The sequence below is a fragment of the Epinephelus lanceolatus genome, chromosome 12 (assembly GCF_041903045.1).
Source record: "Epinephelus lanceolatus isolate andai-2023 chromosome 12, ASM4190304v1, whole genome shotgun sequence".
Classification (NCBI taxonomy): domain Eukaryota; kingdom Metazoa; phylum Chordata; class Actinopteri; order Perciformes; family Serranidae; genus Epinephelus; species Epinephelus lanceolatus.
Genome location: NC_135745.1, coordinates 31,765,959 through 31,784,009, shown reverse-complemented (window position 1 = coordinate 31,784,009; position 18,051 = coordinate 31,765,959). Strand labels below are relative to the sequence as shown.

The 18,051-nt window shown below is 41.6% G+C and overlaps 1 long non-coding RNA gene across 5 annotated transcripts in view; it reads left to right on the top strand.

Moving 5' to 3' along the window:
- Positions 1 to 17,812, top strand: part of LOC117271840 (uncharacterized) — a 36,776-nt gene extending 18,964 nt beyond the window's left edge. For all 5 annotated transcript variants that reach the window (XR_004502914.2, XR_004502916.2, XR_004502918.2 and 2 more), the window contains exons 3-4: positions 3,155 to 4,015; positions 17,189 to 17,812. This is a non-coding gene — a long non-coding RNA (uncharacterized LOC117271840). The remainder of the gene's footprint in view (positions 1 to 3,154; positions 4,016 to 17,188) is intronic.
- Positions 17,813 to 18,051: the final 239 nt, after the last annotated feature.

Genomic DNA, 18,051 nt, shown 5'->3' with positions numbered 1-18,051 from the left:
TATATGCCCCCACCCCCAACAATAGAAACACTGAAGTAGCAGATGACTTCTATTCTGACTAAATTTAAGACATTTACACCAAACACTGAGATACAAATGCAGGAAATTAGGTGTTTTATGGGGGAGGACCATAAACTCCTTTTCATATGTGTCCTTTTCATCGTATTAGGCTCTAACCTTGGGGCTCGCCAACTTATGAAAGTGGCTTAGTTTGTTCTGACTACAGTAGGAACCTCAAGATCTACTGGAAAAGTAGAAAAGTGGCGATGACACAAAGACAAATCATAGAGAGACATTGTAGAGTTTGATCCGTGCAGGGTTATTTGCCACAAATAAGCACACCGAGATGTCCTGGGAAGCAAGTAACCAGACAAAGACAGGGAAACCTACACTCCTGACCAGAGGATATGAGAAGGAAGGATGTGAGGAAGGAGGATACCAAGTTAATGTTACGTTAGAAACTTTGTTACATAAACTCGTCTGTGAACATGAGTCGTCATGGATTTTCATCGGCAATGGTGGTTTTGTAATAATGAAGACAAGGGCACCTCCTCTCCATAAAACAACTGAACATATTTCACTACAGCAAATCTCGGCCAAACAAAACAATCAAATCATGGACTTTAATCAGCGTTTCTCATATCTGACTCCAGTCTGGCTCTCAATCTGCAGATGAGCTAAACACTGCCCCTTCACTACAGTCATCTTCATATTACAACCCAACCCCTGACCCATACCTCATCTTACACACCTAGACACTAGAAAAAACACACAGGACTTGTTGTTGCTGTAGCTCACATACGTGTGTCCTTCTGTACTCTTGAGTACATTTCTGTTCCTAGTTTGTTTATGACTATGATTATTTGAATTATCATTGTATTTTCCCTCATTGGCTATTGATAAGAATAAATTAATAAGAATAAAAACAAGGCAAATGTAAACCTCAGAAAAAGGGGGTGTTGGCGGGCTAAAAAACAAAACCAAACACAAAAACAGCGAAGACAACAACTCCCATGATTCCACATGACTTCACAACATCATCAAAGTCCATCTCTTGTTACTGTTTTGATTGAGAACCTACCTGGTGGCAAATTACATACTGTATGTTTAAGATGCAGAGTCCATGCATCTCACTACAGTCATTTTTATTGCATCGAAATGTATGTAGTGGACTGATAAAGCAATTGAATATATTATTCTAGAAGGCAACCAAAAGTTGAATTTGTATTTGGTTGAATAATAATTTCTATAACAAAAATGTTGAGACTTGGCGTCAGTGTAACAATACGATATTGCCACACAAAAAGGTCGGGATACTATACTGTATCCATTTTTCCTCCACCCCTAGTAAATATGCCCGTATAATATAATTACAGTAAAATTCTTTATTGTCCACAAATATGGACATTTGCCTCCAGCTTCACCTGGACACATCATAATCAATTCACAATACATACAATAAATAACATAACATGCACAGTAGGTACAGACAACAATAACAGACATATTTCCAATGTGAAGAATTTATGAATTCTTTAAACAGGATCAGAGACAATTCTTTCCAGGAATTTAGTTCCAGTTGCGTTTTATTTTCACATCCCAGTTGTTTCTGCTCTTTCCCAATAATTTTACTGGACAATCTGTTTTTGTTCTTAGCCTTGGAGTGCTCGTACATTGTACACATATTGAAAGTTAAAACACTTTCAACAAGACTTTTGTGATCAGTCCTTAAAATGGTCTTGCTTATATTATATGAAAGAAATTTCCTGATTGGATAAAAGCGCTGCATTCCTTTCTTGAAAATGTTATCTGTGTTGGCTATATGTGACATGGCTAATTTCCAACTGTTGTCCTTTTGGCTTAATGTTGAATTATCCCTCAGAAATAGTAAGATGAGCAACATGAGCCAAGAGAAAGCAGACGAAATCTAGACTGACCATATGTACTGCACAGGCTGATGATGACTATCTTGTTAATGTTAGAGTAATGATGATACTGAGTAGGCCTAGTGCTTAACGTTTGGTATTTAAGGATGTCTGATGCTGCTACGACGTGTTAGTCTCTGTTTTGTTCCTCAAGTCCAAAGCCATGGGTCACAGACAGGGCTCCTTTCTGCTCCCCTCCTCATACACAAACATATCCCTCTATCTCCTGTCCCGTCCCTCTCCTCCTGCCCCCCATCCATCCTTCCCTCTCCTCCCATCTTGATAATGCAGCTCTTTTCTTTCTTGCTGGGTGGAGGGCTGCCCTGAACCAACATTGTCCCCTACGCTGGCTCTAGTGGGGGGCCCTATTGTGTGTGAAGGAATGGGGAGTTAACACCCATGTCTGAACCCTCTCAATGGGGGCATTGTGTCTGAATCTTCCTCCGGCTCACCCAATCTCACCCCACGTCACTCCCCTGCATAGGCCAAGCCAGGGGCTACTCTGGGCGCTCCCCCATTATATGATGAAAACATGCACATAACAGCCAACTCCCAAACAAACCATCCCATAACTGACCTCAGCCACTTTAACCCGTTGCTTTCCATGTCCTATTAATTTTCCAGCAAACCACACTGGGCTGAATGTGTCTTTGCTGCTGTTTTTTTTTTTTTTTACAGAAATGGGGGCCAGTGGGTGCACGGTTACTGAAGGAGGCCCCTGCAATTCGTTTTTCTTATAGAAAAGAACAAAGCGACACATAAAGGACTATGTTGTATTAGCATGATAACAGGATTCAGAATGCTTTCAGAAAATTTCTCTGCAGTAAAGGAATCCATGCAAATTATTTGTTTTGAATCAAAACCGTCATCATGCTCGCTGTTTCATTTGTGTCAGTCATAAGACATGCAGAAATGACTAAACATAATGAATGTTAATAGCAAACAGTGTTATGCGTAATAATTTTAATGTGAATGATTTCCAGAAAAAAACATTTTAGAATATGAACAGAGATGGATGTGTCTGTTTCATACAGCATGCTGAGCATTTTTTATTTGTTTCTGTATAGCAGCGAGCGCCTTGGGGCAGGTTACAAAAGAGCAAGTTGGCGTTTTCTTCCCACATATTTTTAATCAAAGTGTTAGTGTTTACATTTGCATTTGCATTGAGCAGAGGGATGCTGAATGCCAAAGGTGAGATTTTGAAAAACACTCTATTTTCCCTTTTTCAGATGGAAACAAGGGTGGGTGGTTGGAAGGCTGGATAAAGGCTGGTAGATGACTGAACTCAGAGACCCGGCGCAGCTCATCATCATTGCCACGGGCTCTCGTCTTCCTCCTCTCCTCCTGTGGCCCCGTACCTCCATCCAGGGGTCCAGCAGAGCCAGCGAAGCCCAAGCGGGGAGCTAGTGAGTGGGCTGGGAAGGATGGAGAAGGTCCCCGAAGGCGAGAAGCACCTCTGGAGCTACCGGCATGCAGGAGAAATCAATACCAAACACAGAGCCTGCACAGCTCTGAGTGGGGTTTCCTGTGTTAGTCTGTGGCCTAGGGGCCCGCAGACCTCCAAAGGACAGGCCCTGCGTGGCCCTCTCAGCTGCAGCCCCGACTCCTTAGACTGGACCTCAGTCCCGAACTCCACTGGCTGTGTGTGGTTCTGCTGAAGGGGATCACTCCCCAAATAATACCCAGAATGCTGAGAGACCGCCAAGAGGGATATTCCTTTCTCTTGATTTTTTCTCCCCTTCATAAGATTGACATATCCCCCACCTTCTGCCTCTGGCTGTTTAAAAACCAGTTTGGGAGTTCTGCTTTTGACTGGCTCTCCATCCTCGACTCGCCCGTTGTTTATTCCCCAAACAGTTTTTACATTTGACAAAGAGACAGTACGATCTTTATTTTCTCCTCCACTCTTGGCTTGCTGTTACTATGGTGAGCTGTCTGTTAAAACCAGAAACACTGGCATATGAAGCATGATCTTTTTTTTTAATTTTTTTACCTTCGTGATGCCTGTTATTCAATTCCAGCACAGCAAAGAGGGCAGACGATCACAGAGCAAAGAGACCTTCCCACCTTGTAGTGGAGATGGTAAAAAGGCAAGTATCTCTCTTTAGCACTCCACATTTTCCACTCTGTGAATGACTCTCAGTGTGCTCTCATCACCTACCTAAAACAGTGTGCATGTGTGTGTGTAACTTTGCACCTTGCTTCGATCAGAGGGGATCATTTTAGGATGCTGATTACAGCTGTAAAAGATGTTACCAGGAAGTGTTTGGAAGTTAACAGGTTAACTAAGATGTTTTGAAAAGATGCCACTCAGATCTGAACATTTAGAATCATGTGAGAGAACTAGTCTCTTTACATTTCCCACAGCAGAGAGCTCTGTTTCTGTGTATGAAAGGACTGTATATGCTTGGCCTTGAAAGCCAGCGAGCAGCAGCAGTGTGCACCCACAGCTCCCAAACTGCTGCCGTCGTCACAGCAATGCAGCGTGGTTGTTTCCATCCAGATGGGCACAGCTTCAGACAAAATGGCCGCCACTCTCTCCCCTCTGCCAAAGATGGCGGGCGCATCTCTGTTGTCTGCCATCTGTGCATCCGTTAGCTGTTGTCGAATGCAAATCGAGGCTAATTGCATTTGCATAACCTCCAACCATCATGTCGTTGGCGTGCGCTGATAATTGCTGCCGTGAACGTGCCGTAGTGGCGAGCGTGCAAGGAGTGAAGCGATGTTTTTTAAAGTGTATCTGGTGTCGTTTGTTTTTCCTCTTGGGGTATTTGCACCCTGAAATGTGTCTGATAGATGTTGGGTGCATGCGAGATCAAGAGTCTGGTCCTACTGCACCATATGGTGTTTGCATGTGATTCCCTCGGATGCAAATGTGACACTGTACAAAAGATTAAGTCGAGCCGTTTTTTTTTTTTTTTTAATCAGATAGTGCTCTGTCACGCATGCTTTTTTTTTTACACACGGACATACATAATGCACCAATGAAAGCATTAAGCAAACAGAGAAGCTCAGACATGCACACAGACTCTAATTAAAAAGGGATCCATAGGCCCAACAAACTCCAGACAGACAGACCATAATAGTCTCATTTTCATGCACATGGGTGTCTGGTTACCATGGCGCTAAACAAATCATGGGGTGACTGATTTTGCTAGAAAAGGGCTGCATATGAAACATATAAATAGGCGGTGTAACACAAATTGCCGCCTGAAGAACAGTGGAGCTTTGAAGTATCATATTGATGCTTTTTTTTCCCAAGAATGAACCAGTTAAAGGAAAATGAGGGACGCCTGAGCTGCTTGTCATCTCTTCGAGACTTTGAAATAACCTCAAATATATTGAACATGCAGATCTCGTGGTGACGTTCGGAGCCGTTTATGCAGTCAGAGGATTGAAGTGTTGTATAAATGAATATCTCACATTTCTGCATTTCGGCAGTGCGTTGTTTTATGGTCGCATTTGATTGAGCAGGTCTTGTTTTTGGGGGGCGTTAATTCATGCGATGAGAGTCGTCTGAGCGGCTGAGCAACAAAGCAGCATTCGTATTTGCATTCGCCCATCAAGGCAGCTGCTGTACAGTTAGCTCTACTGTGGGCAGCAAAATGGCGGTCACGCGAATCATAGGGTCTGTCTGCTGGTCGTGGGAGCTGAGGAGAGGAGAGAGAGGAGGAGGAGGGGGGATTTTTGGGGCGTCTGGTTCAAGAGTGAGAGAGGGTTGCGGGGTCTAGACTGTGGGGTGGGGGGTCGCTCATAAGGGGAAGATGGAGTGGGGGGTGTTAGTGGAGAGGTTATTATTTGAGAAGGGGGGGGTGTCTGGTTTTAGGAGGAACAATTAATGAGGGACGGGAGGGGAGGGGGGTAGTTTGTCTGCATTTGTGAACATGTGTCTGTGTCTCGGCCATTTGCATAGAGCGATGAGGGGTGTCCATATGCTGTGCGGCGAGGCAAATTCAGTCACAGGCTTTTGCACGCCTCTCAAGGTCTCTCTCACATGATCTGAACGCAAAAACCCCGCCGAGCGTCGCACCCCTCCACATCTGACTGTCACATTATCTGTCGGAGAGCAGGAACACGCTCTACCCCATTTCTCACAATAACACTTAAACGCTCCTACTATACTGAAGCCTCATGTTGGCCGCATCACTGTTTCTGTCCGTCATGGCAGCCAATGAGGAGACGCGAAGATGCTTTTGGCCAATGAGATATGGTAAAGAATCAGGAAGAGGAAGGAAAAGGCGAGGAGAGTTTACCCTTGATGTGCCGAGGAAAGAGAATCAACAACACAGCTTTAGCGAGAAGGAATCGAAGAGAGGGAAGCAAAGGATAGTGGGAAGGGGAGGAACGACATGAGAGCGTTATTTTGCAGACATGGCTTTCCAAACATAAAGCACAAACAAGAAAAAAAAAATGATGAATGTGTTGCATTTTCTTTGTGCGCCAGTCAGACATGGCATTGTAGAATATTAACACATCAATTTGAGGGGGAAGAAGGGAAAGAAAAGCCTTCCCTCGTCTGAAAAGTCCTGAAGACGGGTGGTCATCATGAGGCCTGAAAAAGTCAGACACAATGCTGATCTCCATAATGTCCCGTATGAATACTGCTTAAAGTGTGATCGTCTCCTGAGCTGGAGGTCTGAGCTCGGAGCGTGGGAATGTGAGGAGAACATATGCAGAACAGTCGGGCGCTGGCGAGACAGCCCTGCTAGCATGAATGCTGCTACAGCAGGTGAAAAAGGACCCTAGAGTTCATGGGTCAAGGCCAGTGAAGGGGTTGTCTGGCTCATGAGTGTGTGTGTGTGTGTGTGTGTGTGTGTGTGTGTGTGTAGGGCCACTTTGGTTGTCTTCTGGGTCATGCAGGATGCTAATGAAGTTGCCAGGCTGTTTGATAAGCATGGCCGTCTATTGTTAGCTCAGTCTGGTTTGTTCACAGAGGACTAGACTGGGTGTAGACTTGGACAAGAGCTCCTTCATCATCTTGTAGTCGCAGCGGAGTAGCAGACAAGCAGATAGACAGGCAGCGTAAAGTCAGACCTCCCCTGCTGAAAGTGCGATTGTGTTGTCTGGAAGCCTTTTCTCCCCACATCTCTGCTTTCTGTGACATTTCTTCTCTGAGTGACACATTGGTCTCAGGCTCTCCAGCGTGGTGCCTGTCTTTGTTTCTCTCCAGACTGATGGCAGCTTTGTACCGGGACTACATGTCTCCACGATGGAAATCGTCAAGAGTGCGGTTTTAGAGCGTGTAGTCAAATGTCATATTTATATATTTATCCATCATGATTTCTCTGAATCAAACTTGGAAACATCATTAATGGTTTTGTCAAAGTGTCCTTCATCTTAAATCTGGTGATGTGTTATATTTTAGACATGTCGACAAATCCTGCAAAAAAAAACATGACCAACATCCTAGTAACTAGCACTGTTAACACTTAATTTGGATTGTTTAAATTCAACTAAATATCCTTAGATTATTGAGGTGTGTTCATGGATTGTCACGTCTAAAGATAATCTGTTAAACATCTACAGAAAAAGAGAAACACTTGAATCGCTGATTCTCGACTAATAAGCTGTTGAAATGTGACAAGTGCCAGCAAAAAAGTAAAATGTTACCAAAGTGTTTTTTGCACTGCTGTCACGAAACTATTAAAAACAGCAATATGAGTCACACTGGGTGGTGTGTTCCTTCATTGCAAAGAACCTGGGCACTGTGGTTTACATTGAGTTGATACGTACACTGTCCTGCTGCTGTAAAAGCTTATGAGACATTAAATGTGTATCAATACGCAACTGAAAATAGTCCCCCACAAATGCTCCAGTTTACTCCTGTTGGAGTATTGTTTGCTAAAAACTACAGTGCCCAGATGTCCTAGGAAATTACTCTGATTTTATTTTAAAATAAAGTGATATGTTTGTGACTTATTCTTTAAAGATTTGTATCTTCAGGATGAACAAATTCACTTGATACGGAAGCCAGAAACCAGCTAACACACTGTTGGTTTGAGTTTTTTATGGGATTTGTTGATAATTAGAAAAATCTAGAATAATCAAAATAATTGCCAGAAAAAATGTTGGCACTGAAGGTTTCGGCTAAACAAAGATGTGTACATTTGTAGGTCATTATGTAGCAGATAGGTTGAAACTTAATGTTTCAACAGTGCTGTGGTTAATGTGTGTTTAAATTAGGCGCAAAAACAATACTTAGTTATGGTGGGGCAAAGATTGCTTTGGCTTAAAACACCCCGTTTGGAGGCACAGTACCAGCAGGAAATGCAGCGATGTGTTGGTAAAAACAGGCACTAATCGAGCCACCCCATTTGGAGGGCACGATCCCAACAGGAAAAGCAGGGATGTGTTGGTAAAAAAACAAAGCTGTTCGGCCCACAATCCCTGCAGGAAAAGTAGCACTGTCTCTTTAAAAAACAACCAATTTTTTGTGCCTAAAAAGCGGCTGGAAAAACAGTAATGAGTCACTAAAAAAGACCCACGTTTGTTGCCTAGAAAGCAGCTGGGAACACAGCAATGACTCGCTAAATTACATCCAGTTTTGTAGTTTCTTGGTCTCAAATATGGTCTGCAGCTTAGAAAGCACCTCGCCTAGGTGACACGCCATCCACCACCCCCTCCTCCTCTTAGTGACAAAGTCAGCTCATGTATTACGTCACTTAACAAATGTTGATATGATACGTATGAAACCTACAAATGTTATTTGTGTTTGCGGGAAAAAGACAATGCAGATTTTCCTCTGGCGATTAGGCTGAGAATAAATCCAGCCTTACACTTTAAAGATACAGTGTTTAAATAGATTTTTCTTTTTCTATTGCCAGTCTGACCATTTCATCGTTTCCTTTGTAGCATCGTGCATGCAAACAGTTTGTCTTCGACACGTCCCGTAGTCGTAAAGAGCTGCATGCGTAAAGGTGCATTACTTATGGTGTCCCTTTAAGAGAGAAAGCATTACCTCATCAGGAGCGGTGTAAAGGAAGGAAGTGAGTGAATGGGTGAAGGAGCGCAGTGCTAACTCTCTCCACTCCTTTATGCCTGTGGGTGCAGGCTTCATTAGCTCTACAGAAAGGGACAGCTCCCTCCCAGTCCCCTCAATAGACCCATAGACCTGTCTGACTGGCACAGGCTCTGGCTCAGTGGGGAGTGTGTGTGTGTGTGTGTGTGTGTGTGTGTGTGTGTGTGTGTTTGTGCCTGCAGTATGCGTGCGTGTTTGCATGTGTGTTCTCGAGCCATTCACACACCACCAGGCCTCATAGTTTCTCACTCATGCCTAAAGGAAGCCTGGCATTGACACTTTTTTGAGACTCACATCTCTCTCGCACTCTCTTTGTCCCACATGCTTTCCATTATTCTCCATTTCACAATTTTTCCTCATTGTGTTTTCGCTCTCAGTCGCTTTATCTCTTTATGTCTCAGATCTCTCACACAACTGGACATTCAGTAAAGAACCATATGCTGTACAGGACTCAGATTGTTGTACTCTGCAGCAGATTTTTTTAGACTTTTCCCAATCATTTAAACACATTTCCTGAAACTAGCTCAATTTAAAAAAAAAAAAAAAAAAAAATACAATAGTAAAAAGAGTTGGGAATTTTGTCACAACTCCACAAAGCTCTTTTAAAAATGAAACACTGCAGTCAAAAGCATGATCTCTCTTCTCAAAACTGATTCTGTCCACCAAAATGTTACACACAGCTGTCATATGAATCTACAGATCATCAATTTGACACTGGTGTGATCGATTCAAAACACTACCATGAAAATACTGCTTATGTATTACTGTATGTTTTGGCTTTAGGAGGCCATGCTACATATTCAAGTGTGTAAAAATTGCATAGAAAATGTTAACTTTTCCCTGTTTTACAGTAATCTTTAGCTTTTTGTCCCAAAATAGGCTGCGTTTTTGGTTCATACAGTTCTAAGACTGTTGCATATTGTAATACAATACTGTGACTGTATCATATAAATATAGCATTGACACAATCATTGTATCAGCACAGGATACAATGCACATTTGTCTATCTAATGAGCTCCATTTTCAAAACACAGTCGTTACCTGTTTTTGCAAAACTCACAAAAATTGAACTGATATTTTCAGTAAAATCAGAAACACTAGAGTAAGAAAAATGTTTAGTCTTTCTGGGGATGTAATGATGGAATCAGTGCTGAAATACGACAAGGTAACAAAGCAAATATTTGTTACAGTAATACAGTAAAATGTTCAGCTAAATGAACTGACTGCAGAAAGAAATGTTTTTTGGTAGGCCCTTCTCTCTGCTCTCCATGCTGCTCCATTTTTACCCGAAACAGTAGAAGTCACCTGAGGCCTCTTTCATGCTCTGACATATAATCTGAGTGTTTTGCTGATTGAGTTTGAACACATGAGACATGAGTGAGACCAGCTGGTAATTAGGGTGTGGCATATTGAAGGCCAGTGTTTTCCAGGTGAACAAAGTGTGCTAAATTATATGATTTTTGCTTTGAGTTTTGCAAAAAATTGTGGTTTAGATTTTACATTTGAGTGAAAAAACTGTGCTTACAGTTCAGCATTCTGGAGTCGTGTTGATACATGAGCTTCAAGTTTTCAGAATCATGTGCATTGTGTTTCATTTTTGTGTGTGTAAAATTAAGAAAAACTATAAGTATAATTTGCACCTCAAAAAAAGGTTTCAGGGCATCTAGTAGCTCAGTGGTCAGAGTGGGTGTCCCATGTGCAAAGGCAATGTCCTGGCCACAGCAGCCATGGGTTCAATTCCAGTCTGCTGCCCTTTGCTGCAGCTGCATGTGCGTGCTGCATCCCCTCCCACCTTCACCTTAAGTCAAATCAAGGCAAAAGACAAAAAAAGAAAAAAAAGACTTTAATTGCTATTTAAACTACCATTTCTGCATCATGAAGAACTGACCTATAACTGTATTTGCAATGATTACTCATCAGAACTTTGACTTTAACTCTGAGCTCACGACGTGCAGTTTTTCGAAGAAGATAACTCTGAATTTTTATGATAACTGAGGACATAAATTCAGTGCATGCTCTTGCTTGCATTAGATTCTCTGTCATATCATGCAGCTCTAAGGTCACTCTCCATGGTGAGAATAAGTCTAAAAACATTATTCTCCTGTAACCAACCAAATCTGATTCAATTACACCATTTACCTCAGAATGAATAATCAGTCATTGTCTTAATGCTTACACACTGACAGTGATTCTTGAAGCACACCTGTGGCCAGTGCATGCACCAGGTGTGCCAAACTGAGTGCACATCCTCTGCTTTACACTCAGTCTGTAATTTAATAACACACTTCTTGGAAAACTGTAAACACTTGTCTCAACATTGCAACACTATTTTGCCAACTTCCTTTCGACATGAGAAAACAATTTTAGATAATGAGTTCACCTACAAATCAGAGCTACCTTCTCACTATAACTAGGCCACAGGTAAACGTTTGGTTTGGACAACAATGTAGGCCAATACTGGGCAGAGAGATGAGGATGAAGTCTCAGACCCACGAGGATGCCAAGATTTAGCTGTTTTCTCTTTTCTTTCTTTTGTTTTCTTCCGCTGTGCTTTTGTTGTTTGAGGAGAGTAGGTATGAGCATTTGAGGGAAAAAATCCCCCCTTACTGTATTTGTATTGATGGTGTTCAGAATATTATATAATATAACATTTGGACACCTGCAAGCTGCTAACGTTATGCCCTACCTGTACAAGTGTTTTTCATTTATACCATCAGTGCATATTGGTGCTGTTATTGAAATGATGGTTTGTGTGCACTGTATTGAGGCAACAAAACAATGCTTTTTAAACGAATTTGAAGAGTCCTGCAAAAATTGTTTGCTTTTGCAAGAGATGTAAAATGTTTTGTTGGGTTGTCGTCAGGTTTTGTGGTTAGTGTGTAGAGTTTATAGCCTTTAGTTTCAAAGATGGTGTCCAATTCAGATTGGATGGATCTTAAATGTTTTTTGTCACATCATTTGTGCTGCTGGAAAAATAATTTGAGCACAAAGGAAGCTCTTCAAAATGTTTGAATGCATGCAATGCTCTTGTTTTCGGCCCGTCTTTGCGTTTAATCACGCAATGAGTCTACTGTTAAATAAGGCCTTGGCAGCCTGATCGATAGTTTATCTTTTCTGTGCAGTGAGCACAAAGTATCACCCCTGTCATTTTAGCTTTTTACCTTACTGTAAATCTTCACTTTTAGTGTGTATTCGCATCGTAAGTTTAGTCTTAAATTAAATTTAAAGTGGTATTAAAAAGGTCCTCAAAACCTGTTTCTCCCTGTAGACATCCTGTATCTAAAAAAATTCCCTGTAACAGACTAAATCTGATACAGCTAAATCATTTACCTCATTATGTTGTTTTAAGATACATGCATATCTCTATCTGCCATTTAAATATAGTGGACAGCTTGATGTAAATGAAATAGAAACACAGAGATGCCACGGAGAAGACGGGAGACTATTCCTCCTGCCTCTGTTTCCCATCAGGCACTGTGTGCGGGCAGCTATTCGGGGTCCTCGTCTAGTGAGGGGGGAGGAAACACGTATATAGGCAAAGGTGCTGCAAAGTGGCGGGCTAGCAGAGATGATTAGCATGGGCAGCCGCCATCGCGTGCTCCGCTCATTGTTGCAGCTCTGCATTAATGAGGCCAGGCAATCTGCTCATGATACACACATCATGGTTTCACATACTGAACACACAGTGGTAGAGTTAAACAGTGTAAGCCATCCTTTTATTCACATCACTCACCCAGTCAGCAGCATGCAATTATTTGGTCCAATCAAGTGAGAGGTAACTTCATGTGGATATTTAACGCACCTGCTGGTTTTAATTATTGATTTCCAGTCGAGTCCGGGTCACACCTCTGGGGGTTCAAAACTCCGGCGAAAGTAGAGTGTGGAATAGTTTGTTATACCCAGAGAGAAATGCAAGTTTTGACTCAGAAATAGAAGCCTTGATAGTGAGAAAGAGGGAGGGAGAGAAAGAGGCTGACAGAGACGGAGGAATGAGAGTACAATACCGTGGCCTGGTTTGTGGTTCCAGAGGGATAGAGACACTTTCGCATTTCCCCTGCAAAACGAGATAGGATGAGCTCTTTTAACACACACACACACACACACACACACGCACATACACACAAATATACACACCTTGTTCCCTCCTTCTAAGTGAGCCAGGACTAGATTCATGCGGCTTTGTTGTTGAGGCAGCAGGAAACTTATTGCCCCAGATTTAAGCGAACCTGCTTCACACATGCAGCAATAAACTGTTACAACATTTCAACTGGATTCAGCTTTTTTAAATCATAATTTTATCTTTTTTTTTTATTCTTCTCTGCATCACGTCAAATATCCAGTAAGCTGCGTGTGTGTATGTACATATGTGTATGTAACAGACAGCCTGACCTCTGACCTTGTCCTGCTGAGAAGCTTTCATTCCCATAGGCTGGGGGGCTGTGGTCGTCTCTGCTCACACACACACACACGCACACACACTGTTGGCTCTATTGGTATAGCTGTCGCTCGGCCACCCATTCAGGGCTCAGTCACGGCCACTTAGAGCGCAGCAGACTCAGGGATTCAGACGAGCTGTGATCCAATGACATGTATTTATAATGAGGGGGCTGTGGGGACGTCTTTGTTGGACGGACACAATGTCAGCATAAGAGTGTGTGTGTGTGTGTGTGTGTGTGTGTTGTGTGGGGGGGGGGTTAAAGTCCAGGAGACCCCCCCTCCACACACACCCTCCTCACGGATACAAATTCAGTTTTTTCTGCATCCATTTACACCTCTCCACTTCTCCAACTCTTTCACACACTTTCTCTGTCTTGCCTTCTTGATCCGTGGAAAAGATTTACCTCGTTACCATGAGAATATCATCTAAAGGCCGACCTTGTCGAGCGGGAGAGAAGAAGAATTTGGTGGACAAGTCTGTTCTCTGTGTTGGAGAAATAGTTTAAAGGCAGAGCTGTGGGACGAGTTAAGGTCAAAGTGAAGTTTCAAGTATTTGCAGAAAATTGAAAAATTGATGGGTCAGGATGCTCGTCTTTCAGGTCTCTTACTGCTGACTGTTAGAAATGACACAGCATTTGAACGTTTTCCTGTCAAACCTGTCAAAACTGGAGACTTAGGTGCTTTTATTGTGAAGTTTTAAGTCAAGCCAAAACTTTAGGGAGTTAGGCGTCAAGTAAATCCAGCCTCTAGTCTCTAATTCTCAAGTCTCTGATTGAAACACATTAAAGGGTTCAACATTTGGGCCGTGGCCACAAAAATTACTCTGTGGCCACCAAATATCCCCTGTAGGTGGCCACAGAGTTATCATGTCTCCCTGGAGAATTAGCGTGCATCTCAATGACTACGTGTACATGGGTTTTCTGTCCTAATTCAGATAAATATTCCTACTAAGGTGTTTATATGACCAATACAAATTTATATTCAACTAATTAAACCATATACATGCAGCCATTCAAACTCAGATTAACGTGCCCTAACATGTCGGTTATCAAGTCAAAACATGAAAAAGTGGAACAGCTGTGTCATTTTTTGTCTTTGCATCATTATAGGATTTTTTTAGTTTTCTTACTAGTGGCGGACTTGTTCGCGCAAACACATCCTCCTGCCTTTATTCCTTCAACCACCTTCTTCATAAGCTCAGCATTGTGATATTTTAGCACATCCAAAAACCTGTTGATATCCAAGTCTTTCATAATATTTAAAAGTAGGTGTGTTTCTGCCTCCGACCAGAAATGTCGGCTCTTATTTTGGGCATGCATCTCGACTCCAGCCTTGATCCGAGTTGGTTTGTGTCGACTCATCCATGACAGCACAAAGAACAGACAGTAAACAGGCAAGAGGCCGTGTGTTCAGACACTAATTCCAAATGGGCTGTATGCACGTCCAAAGAATGCTCCTAAATCCTGAGTAATATCAGCATATCGCTCACACTTTAATCAGAAAATTATACATTTTGGGTAGCTCACCTGGTGGAGCAGCCACCCAGGTACACCTATGACTGCAGCGGCCATAGGTGCGATTCTGACCTACGACCGTTTGCTGCATGTCATCCCCTCTGTCTACCCCTTTCACACTCACACCATCCTATCAAATAAAGGCCAAAATAATCTTAAAAATGAGAAAATGCTAGAGAGCAGAATATGTGGTTACATGACTCCTATCAAATTCATATTATTGCCATATTAAGAATGGTGGAATATTAGAGTGTATGGATACATAGTCGGTGAGTTTCCTGTCTAAACATAGTTTAAATTAAAAAAAAATTCCCCATACTGCAAGCCTTCACCAACGTGACATTACAGCTTCACAAACATCCCGATTTGAACAGACTGTGTATTCAATTTAAAGAAATAATTACATATTTTCATTCTGTTAATATCTTCTTATAAATTAAATTACCTTTAATGTATTGTTTTACATTAGTTTACATTTGGCCCACCTCAGTTTACTGTGGCCCCCAAATTTAGTCACTTGGTGGCTCGTAGCAGCGAGGACAACAAAATAAGAACGTGTCACACAACTCAACATATTCATGGATTCATACAGATAAAACGCAACAAGCTCACTCAGTGTAAAAGTCCATAGTACAACTAACTACACAGAGCTTTAACTCAGAGCAGCACTCCCTATTTTATCCTCATATTCATGGATTCATTGGTGTAGATTTCGGCGGAGATGCAGAGGACACACCACTCTCAGTTTTTACAACATGACAGGAGCAGAGGACTTTTAGTTTTGACAAAATTTAAGACATTTTACACCATTGAACTGATGCAGAAAAAGCACAAATTGGTGCATAAGAATTATTTAGAATGCAGAAAATTCAGTGTTTGATGCTAAAATTTTCTGGTGGAGGACCCCACACCCCTGTATGTGTCCTCCTGCCCGTGTTGAAATCAAACCTACACATTTTTTTTTTTTCAGCTAACATGTCCTCATGTGACTTATAAATCACAACATCATCATCATGTTTTTAAAATAATGGAGGCAAACAGTTGAACATGTTTGCTGAATAAAGAACGGAGAGGTTTAAATTGTGATGGAGCACCTTGCTGCATGTGTGTTCTCCATGTTAAAGAAAAGTTAAATTAGGGACAACAGATTTTTTTTGCGTGGAGGAGACAAAGATCCCTTTTTTCTCACAAAGATAAAAGTTCTGTTATTTTAGGACTTTGTGGCAGTGCACAGCGGAGGCAGAGAAGGAATGCTAACATAAGTCATGTTTGGAAATGGTCCATCCACTTCCTCTGACCTCTTGTATCTGTGTTTTATTTTCGTCTCCCAGTGTTACGTCATTTTTAGGGATGCAGTAATCTTGTTACTCCCCTCACTCCTGCTTTTATTGAGTAAAGAGTCAAATGTATGTATTTGATCATATTACACTCTTTGCAAGTTGCTCTCTGTGTGGTAAAGAGAGTGTGTGTGGTGTGGAGACAGGACTGCAGTCTGCATATATTAGCAGGTTGTTGGGACAGCGTGGGCAGTAGAGGAGCCCTGGAGAGCCCTACAGGCCCCTCATAATTGCCCAGTGTCTGAAACACTGCTATCTATCCAGGGACTGTGGTCCAGCTCTGATCTCCTCAATCATAACTAACCCTCTTCTTCCTCCTCACAACCCACACACACCTTCATTTTTACTGTCCATCAGTCTGTTCTGCATGAGGCATTCACAGACAGAAGAAAATGTACCTGAAGTCATTTCAGAGCTGATAGAAGTCCAAATGTAAAGCAGCAGGTTTTCATTTATAATCACAGTTAAGGTCAAATTAGGATTAAATCCCTTATCTCTGCTGCTGGTGGGATCCTTATCTTCAGTCGTGACGTTGCAAAACCAGACAGCAGAAGTGTGTTTAGTGTGTGTGTGTTTCCCCTCAGGCATAATTGTGGGGTTCCCTGCTGACGACGTGTCCTCTCTAGACTTCAGAGGTCAGAGGTGGGCGAGTGTAGACTCAAACACAGACAGATATTGGTAGTCATGAGGAGGGAGTCCCTTCTGTATCTCTGCTCCACAGTCAATCCCCCTTTTTTTCTATCTGAGTCCAAAACTGCTGTGTCAGTCCCGTGACGTGACACATAGTCATGATTATTCATTGTGAGAGCTCGAGCGTTGGTGTGTCTGAGACGGTCTCACTGGCTTTTATGATCCTGGCTGTAAGAAATATGACAGTTTAGCTGATTTTGTTTTGTTGTTTGTGTGTTTGCTTTGTTTTCTGTCACTAATTTCTTCTGTCTTCTTGTCTCTCTGCAGATTGGTGGTTGTGGAAAATCCCTGATCAGCTGAACAACTTTTGACTCGGGCTCAGATTGGACCAATTTCACCATTTTTGTTATTTTTTTTATTTTCATTCAGTCATTTTTTTGTAAAGGACAGTTCCTATTTTGCTTCTGACGTTTCGCAAACACATGTAAAGGTGATCATCTTCAAATCCAAAGAAAAGACAATGATAAAGACAGACTGAGATTTTTTTTAAAGATGTGTTTTCAAATTTTCACTGTAAAACAGCTTGTGTGTTTTGTGAGTTAATTATTAATGTATTAAATATATCAAGAATTTAAGTGATTTTATTTATTTTTTTTAAATAAATAAATAATGATGCTAATTGATGCAAACTGATATGTGACTCCAAATAAATACACCCAGGTTGACTGTAATTGATCCTGTTGGGCTGTCTTGTATAAACAAATTGGTGTCATGGTTTTTCTTTTTTTGTTTTTATTATATTAAAAGTCAGAGCTATCCCACCATATTGAGTCTTGATGTAAAGGCTGAGTAGGTTGATAAATACCCTGAGGTGTCATTTGATGCTGTAAAACTTTGTGTGTGTACATTGTGTAAATATATATGTGGTCAATAAAGAGAACAGTGACTTTACATTTGCCTCCAGTGAATTTATTCTGTTTTTATACTCATTATATTTTCAGTAAAAGCTCTTAACTTTGACGCAATGCTCAGACATGTATATAATTAAAGCAGGACACATGTTTTATCCTGTTTTTAGACATTTACACGAGTTGCTTCATTTGAATTAATATCAGTCTGGTAGTGTCAGAGGAGGAAATTGTAAAAGGGGGACTTATATTTTTTAATTACGTAAAAATAAACCACTGAGG